Below are 14,146 nucleotides of genomic sequence, written 5' to 3'. Positions count from 1 at the left end.
CTAATTGGAAAAACATGCCGAGGAGAGTGGAGGCATCCTCATTGCCTCCGGCCGGTTTTCGGCTCCGCGGCGCTCGCCGCTGCGCCCCGGGTCCTCCTCTCCCGGCGGGTGCGGTTTGCACGTCCGAGAAGTCGACGCGCCGCCGGCCGGGCGTTTGCTCCGGGGCTCGGGATGTTCTCCGGGCGCCCTCCCCACATCTGGCAGTGGTTAGGTGCCCGCGGAGTTCAGCTGGCCCGGAAAGGGCGCTTGGCATCTTTGTCCATCAGACCCACCGAGTGGAGAGAACCGCCCTCAGTTCCGCGTCCCTTGCACGTGCCCGCCCGTGGAGCTGGTGTGCCCACGTGTGTTCAGAGGTGACACAGGTCACGGCGTTGGCTGTCTGCTGGGCCGGTTTAGGGAAGTGGCCGATGTTACCGCACCTTTAAGCGGAATCACCGGGAGAAGGGCTTTGCAGGGCAGACATGGAGATGGGTCAGCAGAATTCTGATTTACATGTGCGATAAATAATTACAACAGAGGCATCAAAGGGAAGCGTCTAGGGATGGGCTGCAGTGGTGTTTACACAAGGTTCCAGTTTCTAGTCTTGTGCTAGGATAACCCGTTTCAGACCCCGCGCGGGCCGGGCTCGAGGGAGGGGGCTGGGTGCGAAATGCCATCTGACCGCGGCGACCAGATGTCCACCCGCCAGGGACCATGCCATGCGATCGCTTTGACTTGCTAGGACTGCTGTCCGAGGGAGGGGCCCCGGGAGCCCCACGCGTTTGGAAAGTCACTTTTGCCTCTGGGTTTCTGTGAAAGGAAGTTGTCGCTAAATTATCCGGAGTGGTAATGTCCTACCAGTTAGCTGCCCTTCCAGTAGTTTCCTCATCAGGAGACCCTAGGAAAGGCAGGGCCAGGTGAAGAGTGGCCGTCCCCAGAAGAGTAACAAAAGATGTGATACACTTTCCTGGCTAGGGAATTGCAAAAACCCAGTGGTGTGTGTTCCTTCTTTTTCCACTCAGTGTCTCTTCTCTCATTTACATTTTGGGAAGCACTCACTTTCCTTGGCTAGCACTGATGAAAGGATCCTCCCAGAAAGGAAAGAGTTCACATGCCTCACGTTACTTTGGGGCTCAGGTACCATCATTTTAGCCAGAGGTTAGTCTTCTCATTGCTGATCATTGCTGAGGCCAGTAGTTTGTTTGTTTTAAGGTTTTATTTATTTATTTATTCATGAGAGACCTGAGAGAGAGAGAGAGAGAGAGAGAGAGAGGCAGAGACACCAGCAGAGGGAGAAGCAGACTCCCTGCAGGGAGCCCGTTGTGGGACTCCTTCCCGGGTCCCCAGGATCACGCCCTGAGCTGAAGGCCAAGCTAAACCAACCACTGAGCCCCCCGGGCTGCCCTGAGGCCAGTAGTTTTTGAATTGTTGGAGAGCTAAGCTAACTGCTCACTCCATCAGCTCCTGTGTAGATTCCTGAACCCTGAAAACCTTGTATTTTTTGACTGAGTAAATGACCATTATTGCAATTTGGGTATTTTTCAGTATTAATTCAAATCTGCCATGGAAGACATGCCTGAAAGTCCTAAATGTGTATTTGTGACATTTAGTCTGCATTCTGGACCAGCTTGCAGACCCCCTGGAGAAGCCTCATTGCTTACCTTCTGTGATCCAGGCGCTGCCTACTGGCCCCACATACCTTCTGTCCCAGTGGGGGAGGAGCAGTAAGGGACTGGTGAATTCCAGAGTAGACTACTCACTTTGAAGGTCACTTAAAAGGTAATATTCTGTAGGAATTTTGCTTACCAACTATTGCCATAAAGTTACATGCATTTATCTGGTTAGTGAAATGGGGAAGGAAGGGGACAGCAAGGGGCATTTTATAGTGCCTACTAAGTGCCAGCGACTGTGCTATACCCTGTATAAGCACTCTAACAGTTAATTTTCTCAACAACACTATGAGGTAGGTATTTTCACTCTACATTATAGGTGTGGAAACTGAGTCTAGAACAAATACGAACTGGCAATCAGGAGTGTGGTAGGCACTAAACACAAGCTTTGCCAGTTTCCCTGTGTTGCTTGGAAAGACCTAGGACACCAGTTATGATAACTTCCGGTGTAGACCAAAAGAAAAGTAAATAAATCTTAGACAACTGAGTGGCCAAGTAACCCACAGTTGGTGCAGCAGCCAGGAAGGGGGTGGATCTGAGAAATTGGACACAAGCCCTCTAAAGCCAAGCACAGAGTATATTTCTAGCCAAAGAGGAAAGCCGCCTTTACCAAGTAGAATTATTTTGACAATTTGCCATTAGGTAACCAACCCAAAGTTTTCTTTAACTAAATTAACTAATTTATCTTAAGAAAGCCAACATTTCATTAGAACTTAATTTCCTTAAATAATAGAGGCCAATGACAAGCCTTGCAAATGCTTAAAGTATTAGCTTAAAACATTCTTTTTTTTCCCCAAGATTTTATTTATCTATTCATGAGAGAGAGAGAGAGGGAGAGAGAGAGAGAGAGATTGATTGAGGCAGAAACACAGGCAGAGGGAGAAGCACGCTCTTTGCAGGGAGCCTTATGTGGGACTCGAACCCAGGTCTCCAGGATCACGCCATGGGGCTGAAGGCAGCGCTAAACTGCACCACCCAGGCTGCCCTTAACTTAAAACATTCTTTAGACAAACAGAAAATTAGTGGACATCCTAGAAGTTGCAGAAGATTTTTTTGCCAAAGCAAAAATTTAACTTCTTCACGAGTCAGACACCTTTATAAGGTACCCATTTGACTTTGTAATTCTGATGTTTCAACCTGGATCATGGCCTGTGTAATAAACCTGGCTTTTGGAGTGTAATTCCGTATCTGCCATAAGCTACACAGCGCCACCTATCTGTTGCATTCAGCAAATATTTGTCTCTGATTTCCTCCCTCTCTGGAATCACAAGTACAAAAATAATGACATCATTATATATTTTCCAGAAAAGAATTACTTGCCTTGTTGCTGCAATACTTGCAGCCTTCCAAACTGATTAAAACATGAAGTTGGTTTTAATTTCCAATTAGCTGTGCCTCTCCACAAATCTCATGGTTTTGGATGAATATTCACATTTTTTCCTGAAGGAATCTAACTCCTCCAGAGTTAGGTGTGCCATTATTAAATCACATTTCTAGTTCTGAAAGTTGGGGATATTGGTAAGGTTTAAAGCAGCAGCACTTGTTGCCTGAGAGATGGCCAAAAACAACCATCAGCACACAGGACCACAGAGGTCCAAACCACTGTTCTAATTTAACACAGAGAAGAGATTGGTGCCATCAAAACATAGTATTCAGCTGCTTATTTTCATGTGCTTGTATATAAACATTTCTGAAATACTGTTGGCAATAATACTTTAAAAATGCACTGGTAAGCAGTCTACATCTATTGCTGGTTGTTTTTCTGGACTCGTGGACTCCTTGCTTTACCACTGTCTCTAAGATTTCTTGTCCTTAATTGTGACACATAAACAAGTGTGTGAGGGTGACTGCATTGAAAGCATCATGTTTTATGAAAGGGACTGGAAACAAAATGAGGCCTTTTTCCCTTCACTGATTGGAATTGGGGCTGGCCTTCCTTTGGAAGGTAAATTTACAATCTAATTATGCTTTTGACTTCTTCATTAGTTTGGGGAATCTTAACATTCTTAATCTGAGGTTTAATTATTGCTAAGTATAGATCTTTCCTGTGGTCTCCACAATTTCCCAAGATTGTTCCCATGTCCCCTCCTCTCTGCCTTTAACATTGCAGCTCATCCACTGATAATGGAGTGACTGGGAAAAGCTGGCAGATGATAACTTTTTTTTTAAAAGATTTTACTTATTTATTCATGAGACACACACACAGAGGCAGAGACACAGGCAGAGGGAGAAGCAGGCTCCTCATGGGGAGCCCAATGTGGAACTCAATCCCTGGACACCAGGATCACGCCCTGGGCCAAAGGCAGGCACTAAACTGCTGAGCCACTCAGGGGTCCCCCAGATGATAACTCTTAAGCAATAGCATAACTAGGTGCCTGATTTTCTGAGTTAACACTTAAAATAGTATTTTATTTATTTTTTGAATATTTTATTTATTTATTTGGGGGAGAGAGAGAGTGCCAGTGAGCAGAGGGAGAAGCAGATTCCTGGCTGAGCAGGGAGCCAGATGCCAGACTTAATCCTAGGACTCTGGGATCATGACCTAAGCAAAGGCAGATGCTTAACCGACTGAGCCACCCAGTTGCCCCATGCCAAAGTAAATCAAATGGCCCTCGAACTATGCATTTTCAGATGGGAAAATAGGTATTTAAATTTTATGATAGAAGAAAAGCATATTTCAGCTGGAGTAACGCAACATATGAGTAATCTCTCGGGGCAAATCTGACACGTGTCTCCCCGGAGGGGGGCAGGAGGGATGAGGTCTTGGGAGAGGAAGCCCAGAGCACAGCCTTCCTGTGGCAGCATGTATCTGTGGTGCTTTGGAACTTCAGCTGGTGAATCAGGGTGGGAATAATCAGGTGGGGGTGGGGGACAGGATTCTAGGTCTGGCAGGTAATCATCTGTGAAGAGAGTCTACCCCCCACCATGGGCCAGATTTGCCAGGCTGGTTCTGGCCTCTCCATCTTCTGCCATTCCAGAGTTCCTGTCTATGGTCTGGAGGCAGGGAACAGGGTCATGTGTTGGAAGATAAATGCCAGGGCTGAAGTTGATCTGTAAACCATGCTTTATGCTCACAAACAACTACTCAGGTGTGACTCATGCCCGCTTAATATGACCACTTATTATTTTTCTCTCTAATAATAGCTAACATTTATTGAGCACCTGCCAAGCCAACTGTTCTTATTTTCTCCATTTAACAAATAGGAAAACTTAGGCTCAGAGAAGTGCAGTTACTTATAAAGACACCAAGCTAGTCACTGGCAAAACTGGTATTCACACTCAGTCTGACTCTGGAATTCACATGTTACACCTCTAGCTTAGACTCCTTCCTAGTCAAGTCTTTGTATTTCCATTCAATCAACCCATCTTTGTTATGTACCTACTGTGTGCTGAGTTCCACTAGATGCTAACTGAGCAACACAGAGAAGGTTCTGTCGTCTGGACTCAGACCTATAATAACCTGGCATCAGAGATCTGAAGAAATTAATGTGCTCTTTCAGCCAGCCACTAGAGGAGCCTCTCTAGACAGAAACTTTTGCAAAGATGAAGAAAATTCCAGGCTCATTGCAGTATGTAGAGTTGATCTTTGGGAGGTTTTGCTTATGACTGATTAAATGATGTGAATGGCCTACTGAAGCTGGCAACTCTGAAAACAGCCTCTGCACTACAGTCTTGCTGACAGGTTTGCCATGAGGTTTGTCATGAGGTAATGAACATTGTCAGAAGTGCCATTTTCAAGAATAGACTATAACCAACAGTATATGATCAGTTAGAAAAATAAAAATAAAACAGTAGTAGTGGGGGTAGGAATAAACATTTTGAGGAACGGATAGGGAAAGATAGACATTCTTCATAGAATATATTTCACTCTTTACTGCTGACAACAGTTTCTAACCACACCAATGAAGCTCAAGGGAAGTAACTTTTCAATCAGGCAGTGATTTGATTTCTGTTTAATTGAATGATATTTGAAGAGCCCAGACCAATACAGGACCTTGCAGCGATCTTGCTGATTGCTTAAGGGACCTTTGTAATTAATATGGCGGTGAAAGGTAATGCAAACAGAAGTTAGTAGTCCCAAATTAAGCTGCCAAAGACCTAGCCCCTGAATTTATCATGCATATTCAATCAGTACTCTTTAGAACATAAAGGAAATGTGTTTTTCCACGTGGGAGAAATTTTTAAAATTGAGTAACTTTATTGGATTTGGATTTATTAAATATGACTCCTTTATGCTTCCTAAATGGTTTGGGAACCAGTATCAGTATCACATGAGGTCATATTCACTAGCTTGAGAGATTGGACATTTGACATTCTGCCTAACTTGTCTTTGGGTTTTGTGGAAGTACTTGCACTTCTTTGGACCTAAGTCACTTCCTTACAATATAAAATGTTAGGGCAGCCTGGGTGGCTCAGCGGTTTAGCACCGCCTTCGGCCTGAGGCCTGATCCTGGAGACCCGGGATCGAGTCCCGCGTCAGGCTTCCTGCATGGAGCCTGCTTCTCCCTCTGCTTGTGTCTCTGCCTCTCTGTCTCTTTCTCTCTGTGTCTCTCATGAATAAATAAATAAAAAACTTTAAAAAATAATAAAATGTTAGAAAAACTAGATGATATTTATGTAACTTATTCACAGGCAAAATAGTCCACTTTTATAATTGATAATACATACTTTAATTTTACATTTCATAAAATGTAATTATACATAGTGATCCCCCGAGCTGAACCTGATAATTTTAGTGTGGTGGCCAGGAGTATGGGCTGTGAAACCAGAGGGCCTGGTAACCACATGCAAATTACCTAACCTCCCCTGGGGGGCCTGGCTTCCTCATTTGTCAACTGGGGAATAGTAATGGCATCTACCCAATTCCAGTTTTGCTTGCTTGTTTGTTGTTTAGAGGATTAAATAGGTTAGTATAGATCAGTTGTTTAGAATGCTGTCTAGTATGTAATAAAAACTCAAGAATTAGTTTTCGTTATTTTAATACTGTGTTCATTTCATTAGTTTTCATTTCATTTTAGTTATTTTAATACTGTGTAATTGTAACCTGCTGCTTCCTCCAGGCAGTAATATAATTGCCAGTTATGAACCATTTAAATTAATTGAGTGATACAATATATACCATGAAGAATAGAGTTCAGCTTTGAAAAGAAAGTAATTTTCAAATTACAAATGTGTTAAAACTGACCTCAGGGATAGGAGGAGCTGTGCTCCTCTGTATAAACAGTGCTCACATTGGTCTACCTCTAGCTGTTCTCTTTGTGTTCTTGTCATCATTGTAATGTAGTAAAAGAAAACAAAAGAAAACAAAACAAAACAAAAAAACCCAGCCCTACTAAAAATACGGGGCCCATGTTTATAGTGAGTTTATAATTCTAGCAAAATCATACAATTTTCTTATTTACGACAGTGGTAGAAAATGGATTTAATATTTGTAAATACATTTGATTTGCTAAGAGCACTACTTTTCCTGGAACACCGTTATTCAGGTGCCTACTGAAAATGATCTAATATTTTGGAGGATTTGTATCTCAAATCCAGTGTCCAGTTTTATCCAGTAAAAACATGATTTCAAAGAATGAAAACATAAAACAGATTTGTCTCTAAAGAAGAATTAGGGCAGAGGTATGTGTATATATATATATATATATATATATATATATATATATATTTTAAACTGTATGAGATTATGTCTTTCACTACTAGTGTTGGTTACCCATTAAAATGTCATATTTTCATTTTATTTGTTTAGGCCACCAAATCCTAACTAAGCTTTCATTTGTTCTTTATTTAATATGTTATTTAAGTATATTTAAATATTCTTAATATTAAATATATTCAAATATTAGTTTAGTATATTATTGAGATATATTTAAATGTTTAGTATGTATATAGCCTGTTCTCAAGGAGCTTGCAGTCTGGTGGGCACGGTAAGGCTTATGCATAAACTAATCTAAGGTAAAATGTGAAGTGTCCTATTTGAGATTCAGATAAATGTTGCCAGAAGACACAGGAGGAAAGGGCAACCTGGCTGAAGATAGGGATGTTTTTGTTTTGAGGGACAATGCAACCTGATTCATTATCTTGAATCAGAGTTCATATTTCAGATTGCATTAATCTAATTGTAACTGAAGAGGCAGATGGTGCATCTGGGCACCCCAAAACCTTGAAGTATGACATTGTAGTGTGGGAAGTACGAGAAAATTGAAGTTTTCTCAAACTTTGTCTTCTGAGCTCAATGTTGATCTATCATTTATAATTCATTATAATGTATTACTTTGGCATAATTGTTTGGATAACCTAAAGTTAAATGATTTCAAAACAAAACAGATTATTCAGTTATTTATTTGGGGAAGGGTAACAAAGAGTAGTTATTTTTTTGTCAGCCTCCAGAGAAATGGATAGCATTCTTTTTTCTTGACAAATGACCCATGTATGTGAGGCCCTTCCAGAGCCCTTATAAAATTTGAGGCAGTGATTCATTTTTCTCTGGACTTTCTTATTCTTAACCTGACCAATGTGATTGGATGAGGGGGTCCTTCATAAAACAAAGGGAAGTATGCCCTCTCCCCTGTAGTTACCCATGAATGGTTGATGTGGCGATCAAGGTTTTAAGTGTCTTATTTATTTCTTTTTAAGTTGTTGAAGTTGGCTCCTGGGGGAAATCTGATTTAGCCCCCACTACCAATTTAGTGGTAAAAGTAACAAAAAAAATCACTTCGATTTTGTTGGACTATAAAGGAAGGAAAAAGGAATTATTATCTCTCTTTACCCTTCAGGTAAGTATCTGCTGTTTTTACAAGCTTCAGAATTATAAGTTGTGCCAGAAATTGGGATCATTTTATGTGTACAATATTGACTTTAAAAAACAAAACAAAACAACTTATGCCATTGAACCAAAAAGTGATCCCATTGTTGCAAAACATAAGATGTGAAAAGCAGCTGAGTAATCAAAATAAATCTTTGTAATATTTGGAATAATTTACAAGTACTTAAATTCATACAAATTCCTTTATCCATTTGGGATGGGGTAGGAGGAGGCCTAGAAGGCAGATCTAATACCCCATCAAAATTATCCTGAACCTCGGTGTTTTACTACTCTGCACTGAGCTCATTCACTTGCAGAATACCTAGCAACTATGGCCCAGAAATGCCAACAGGGCAAAGCAAACTATGCAAGGGGCCACATAAGGTTTTATATTTATGAAGCTAAGAAGTCAGGGCAGATAGCACCAGTTCGGCTCGTAGGGCTAAATCAAGGTTAGAGAATGTCTGTCTTCAGTTTTTATAGCTCAAATTCATTAGATAAATCTTTTTCAGTATCAAATAGATACTTTAGTGCCAGTCAGCTACAGCCCAAAGTGAACCCACCCCAAGTATTACTCTTGCTAATCAAACTTCCCTGCTGTTGTTCTCTCCAGAGGCTCACTTCAGACTGGAGCTTTTTTTGTTGTTGTGTTTTTGTTTTTGTTTTGAAACTCAATCATTGGGGCACCTGGGTGGCTAGGTCAGTTGTGTGTCTGACTCTTGATTTTGGTTCAGGTCATGGTCTCTGGATCGTGGGATTGAGCCCGCACTGGGCTCCGCACTCAGCATGGAGTCGTCTTAGGATTCTCTCCCTCTCCCCCAGCTCGCTCTCTCTCATTCTCAAAAAATAAAAACATAAAAAAGAAACTCAATCATTAAAATAGCTCCTACCCCAACCTGAAGCTATGCTGTATTTCATGAACATTCAAGTTCTGTGGTACATATTTTGTTCCTTAAAGCAGAGTAGCTGCTGTTGCCACCTCTACCCCCCATACTTAAAAAGAACCCTCATATATCTATTAAGCACCCAGTATGTGCTGAGTGTTTCCCACGTATTGGTTCACTTTTGCCTCCCAGCAATGTGTGAGATAGGAAATAGTGGTCCCATCTTACGGAGGAATGAGAGGCAGCCCTGAGTTTATGTTGCCAGAATGAGGTGTAGGCAGTGTTCAAACTCAAGTCTTAACAATTTGAAAGCCCAAGCTTTACCAGTGCATCAATCTAGCTTTAAGAGAAGAGTCCTCCAGCACAGTAGTACAGCAGTGTCTAAGGGGTTGTCCAAAGTCCTCTGCACCCCAGGTGACACTCTGTGGAGACCATGTTTCCCACAGATTAGTAACTCCATAAAAGCACCTCCATGTAGCCCTGGCCAGTGGAGGGTGACTGTAGTTCTCAGGGGTCCAGATGGCACTGGGTATTTGGCTCCAGGGGTGCAGGGGCACTTTCTCCTTTCCTCACCACTCAGACTTACTATAATTGGTGGTGGTGGTGGTGATGGTGGTGGGAACTCAGGGGGACAGCTTGCAGGAATGCTCCCAGCAGAGCATGTCTACCAGCTGGTTTGGAAGCAGTTAAACATTTTAACAACCAATGGGACAGTACTATTTTGTTCTAACAATGATGGATGACTTTGCAAGACCTGGGACCGCATTGAGGTGGAAACAGCACAGAGCGCCGATGGACACACATGTGGACAGCATCACCAAACCCAGCTTGAAAAAGAAGTCTGAGTTCAGCCTAGCCTCTGTCCACGGTCCTTCAGCCTGGCTCCTAAAAAAGTCTGAACTTGTTCTGTTCAATTTGGCATTTGCCAGAACCTACTCTGTGCCAGGGATTTAAAGCTGCAAGCCCAAACTTCGTATTCTCTTGCTTCGGGCTGAACTCTTCATGCTGGCTCTTTGAGGCAGGGTGCACCTTGGACCTTTAGACCTTTTCCTGGTCATCAGCATCTGTAAGACATGCACATTTTCATTTTTGTCTACCTGACTTTTATCTTCCACCCACATTCCCTTGTTTTGTTTGTTTTATTATTTTTTTTTTATCAAAGACAGAGATGTACATAGTTTAAGGAGTCAAATAATATTTATTATGAATGAGATTTATTATGAAAAACAGCAGTTTCCTGCCCGGCCCACTTTCGTTTCATCATTTTCCAGTACCCGGAGGCAACCTCTTAGGAACATTTTTAGCATTTTCTTTTGGCATTTACTTTCTTGCAGTTATCTACTGATGCCTAACAAACCATCCCCAAACCCTGCAGCTTAAAACAACAGTTGTTTATTTATTCAAGATTCTGTGATTCGGGCTGGCCTCTGCTTCCCGAGGTGTTGGCCAGGCCAGCCAGCCTCAGCCCTACGGCTGGGCATCAGCGGGGCTGCTGGAATGGCTTCCTTCCCATCATTGTCTCTCGTCCTCCAGAGATCTCTCTTCTGGGGGCCTCCAGTCTGGCATGGTAGTCAGACATTTGACATGGTACTGGCTGTGAGGAGGGTGAAAACAGAAGCTGAAAGGCATCTCATGCCTGGTTCCTGAGGTCACCCACTGCCACTTCTGGCAAATTCCATCAGCCAAAGCAAGTCATAGGGTCTTCCCAGAGTCAAGAGAGTGGAAATGGACTTGCACATGGAGAGATTTGGAAAGAATTGTTGGTAGCCCTTTATGTAGACAGTCTTCCTCAGCTCCTCATCTTTAGTGACATGCTTAAGGTACTTCCTCCTCTTCTTATTCCTGTTATTACTACCATTATTTTGAGTTTAGGCATCATATACTGACTTCCCTTTATAGCAGATAAGGATTTAGTTCTTTACCCTTCATTTCCGCCTTCTGTTGCAGATCGTCCCAATATAGTCACATCACAATCTTGATTAAATCTGTTCAGTGTTGGTATGACTATAATGGTATAAATGCTCTTCACAGCTGACTCTTATTTCTTTCTTGCATAACTTCTCTTCCTCTGGAGTTAATAATCCTCTTGCTATTTTGTTTGGTTAGCTTCCCATGCATGTATACATCATCATTCATCCCAGAGTCTCTTCCACTCTCCTAAATCTCTACACATATGTTCACCTGTAGGAGATATTCTCTCATCTCCATCTTTTTGAAGAAATCCTCCGTGGAACCTTCTGACCTCCTCAGGGTTAGGGTTAGATTAGGGTGTATACACGTGTGCATGTATACAGATAACACATACACATCTTTATGGGTTCGTTCCTAATTTTAGTGGAATGCATTCTTTAATAATGTCTTGAGGAAAGTGTGCATGAGGGGTTTTGGGGGGATCTGTAGGTCTGAAGAGATCTTTATGTTACCTACTCATTCATTTGAGAGATTTCTGTGTAGGAAATAATTTAGCCTTAGAATTTTGAAGGCACTGATCTATTTTCTTTTAGTTTTGCTGTTGAGATGTGAGGTCATTCTTTTTTGTTTTTTCCTTGTAAGTAACATCTCTCTCCCTTTTTTTTCTTTTCCCCTGTCTGGAAGCTGTAGGATTTTCTTTTTGTCCTCAGTGTTCTGAAATTTTGTAGTGGTGTGCCTTGGAGCAGATCTCTTTCCCTTGTGCTGGGAAGTAATGGGCCCTTTTGCTCTAGAGACTGCTATCCTTCAGTACTGAAAAACGTTCATTTTTCCTCCAGTGGTTCTCTGCCTCTGTTCTTTTACCAGAAACACCTGTTCATTGAACATTGGACCCACTGAATTGATTCTCTGAATATTTTTTGTCTTTACTTTTTTCTATTTATTTTCTTTTTTCTCCCTACTCTGGGAATATTTCAATTCTATTTCCCAACCCTTCTATTAAGTTTTTATTTTTGTGAGCATACATTTCATTTCTGAGAGCTTTTCCTTCTTTTTCTTTATGGTTCTATAATTATATCATCCTGTTCTTATTTTATGGGTGCATTGTCTTATCTCTCTAAGGATATTAGTGGTAGATTTAAAAGAAAAATTATCATGTCACATGATACGTATTTCCTCCAAATTTCTTTATCTGGTTTCTTTATTTTCATTTTTGTCTTTTCATATCAGAGGTTGTGTCAGATATCTGGTGTCTTCTTGTCTGTAGGAGCAGGATATTAAAGGTTAATTAGAACCCCTCTGTTTGAGTGGGATTTTGGAACTGTGGCTGTCACTCGAGACTGAACTGGCTGGGCTATTCCACTGGGGACCTCCCAAAATCAGAATCATTCTTTGTTTTTCTCTTAACTGGCCAGATTTCCCAGGAAGAGCTGTCCAGGCTTTGGCCTAAAGGGTATAGGCCAGCTGACTGATTGGGGGAGAGGACATTCAGTAGATACACTTTCTGTTTTCCCCTGATTCCACTGCAGTCCCCTCATCTCGGCCATTCCCAGTGTCCCCTAGACAAGAGATCTTTTGGTTTTTTACTTTTCTGAATAGTAAATCTTAGACCTTCTGCCATAGTTGGGAAGGGCCAGTGACCTAGATTGGTGGGGGGACTTGGGAGGTCCAGCTGCTTCCCCCCCACCACATATCACACAAACTATTCAAAGTGTATAAGTCAGTGGGTTTTTTGGTTTTATTTTGGTATATTCACAGGTTTGACAACCATCATTACAGTCAATTTTAGAACATTTTTGTCACCCCCAAAAGAAATCCTATGCCCGTTAGCAGTCACTCCCATTTCCTCCCCCCAAAAAACCTCCAGCCTCATAACCTTTCACCTGCTTTCCAACTCCATGAGTTTGTCTAGCGTAGACATTCAATTTCATAGATAGAGTCATGCAATATGCAGTCTTTCACGACTGGCTTCTGTTACTTAAATGTTCTCAAGATCATCCCTGTTATAGTGTGTGTCAGTGCCTCATTCCTTTTTATCATTGAATAATCCCCCATTGTATGGATCTGCGCTAATTTATCCACTCATCGTTTTGTGGACATTCAGGTTGTTTCTACATTTCTCTGTTATGACTAATGCTGTGACAAACGTTTGCGTGCAAGTTTTTGCGTGGACCTGTGTTGCCATTTCTCTTGGGTGTGTGCCTAGAGTGGAATGGCTGGATCATACAGTGTCTCTCTGCTTAATATTTTGAAGAACTGCCAGACCATTTTCTAAAGTGGCTGTACCATGTCGCTTTCTCACCACTAGCATATAAGGGTTATGGTTTCTGCACATCCTCACCAACATTTATTATCTTTTTGGTTATAGTCAGCTGCTTCTTTAATGTATGTTCATTCTGTCCTCCTATTTGAGCCTTACCTTGATTCTCCTTCAGGAGTGACCTGTGCCCCAAATTCCTTAGCCCTTCCAGGATTCTGTGGTGTAAAGCATTGCATCTTAGCTTTTCTGCTGCTAGCCCAGGGTTCGGTTTCTTGGGTCTGGAGGGTCAGTGACCACCATAGTGTGGAAGTCAATGGCCTGCCCGTATTTGGGTCTTTGTCTATTCATAAGCTGCAAGACCTGGGGTCAAGTTACGACCTGAACTTTAATTTTCTCATCTGTAAAACAGAAACATAATGAATGGAAAGTACCTGACATATAGGAAGTATTAACTAAATATTAGTTCTCTTATCTTCCTCAAACATCTTTTTTCAAAAAGAAAAAGATTTGATCTCTTTCCATCAGGAATTCATCATCTGGCAGTAGAGATAGACACATGTATAAGTCTAATCAACTTAATTTTCAACGACTACTGAGCATCTATAATATGCCATCAATGTACTAGTTGCTGAGGATGCAA

General features: G+C 41.8%; 1 protein-coding gene across 1 annotated transcript in view; it reads left to right on the top strand.

The window, feature by feature from the left end:
• The window catches only part of COLEC12 (collectin subfamily member 12), a 180,866-nt gene that overhangs the window by 505 nt on the left and 166,215 nt on the right, over nt 1-14,146 (top strand). The gene's annotated exons all lie outside the window — the stretch shown is intronic.

The sequence above is a fragment of the Canis lupus genome, chromosome 7, assembly GCF_003254725.2.
Source record: "Canis lupus dingo isolate Sandy chromosome 7, ASM325472v2, whole genome shotgun sequence".
In the NCBI taxonomy this organism is placed as follows: domain Eukaryota; kingdom Metazoa; phylum Chordata; class Mammalia; order Carnivora; family Canidae; genus Canis; species Canis lupus.
Note: the sequence above shows the minus strand (reverse complement) of the source record. Positions and strands in the feature narration are given on the sequence as shown.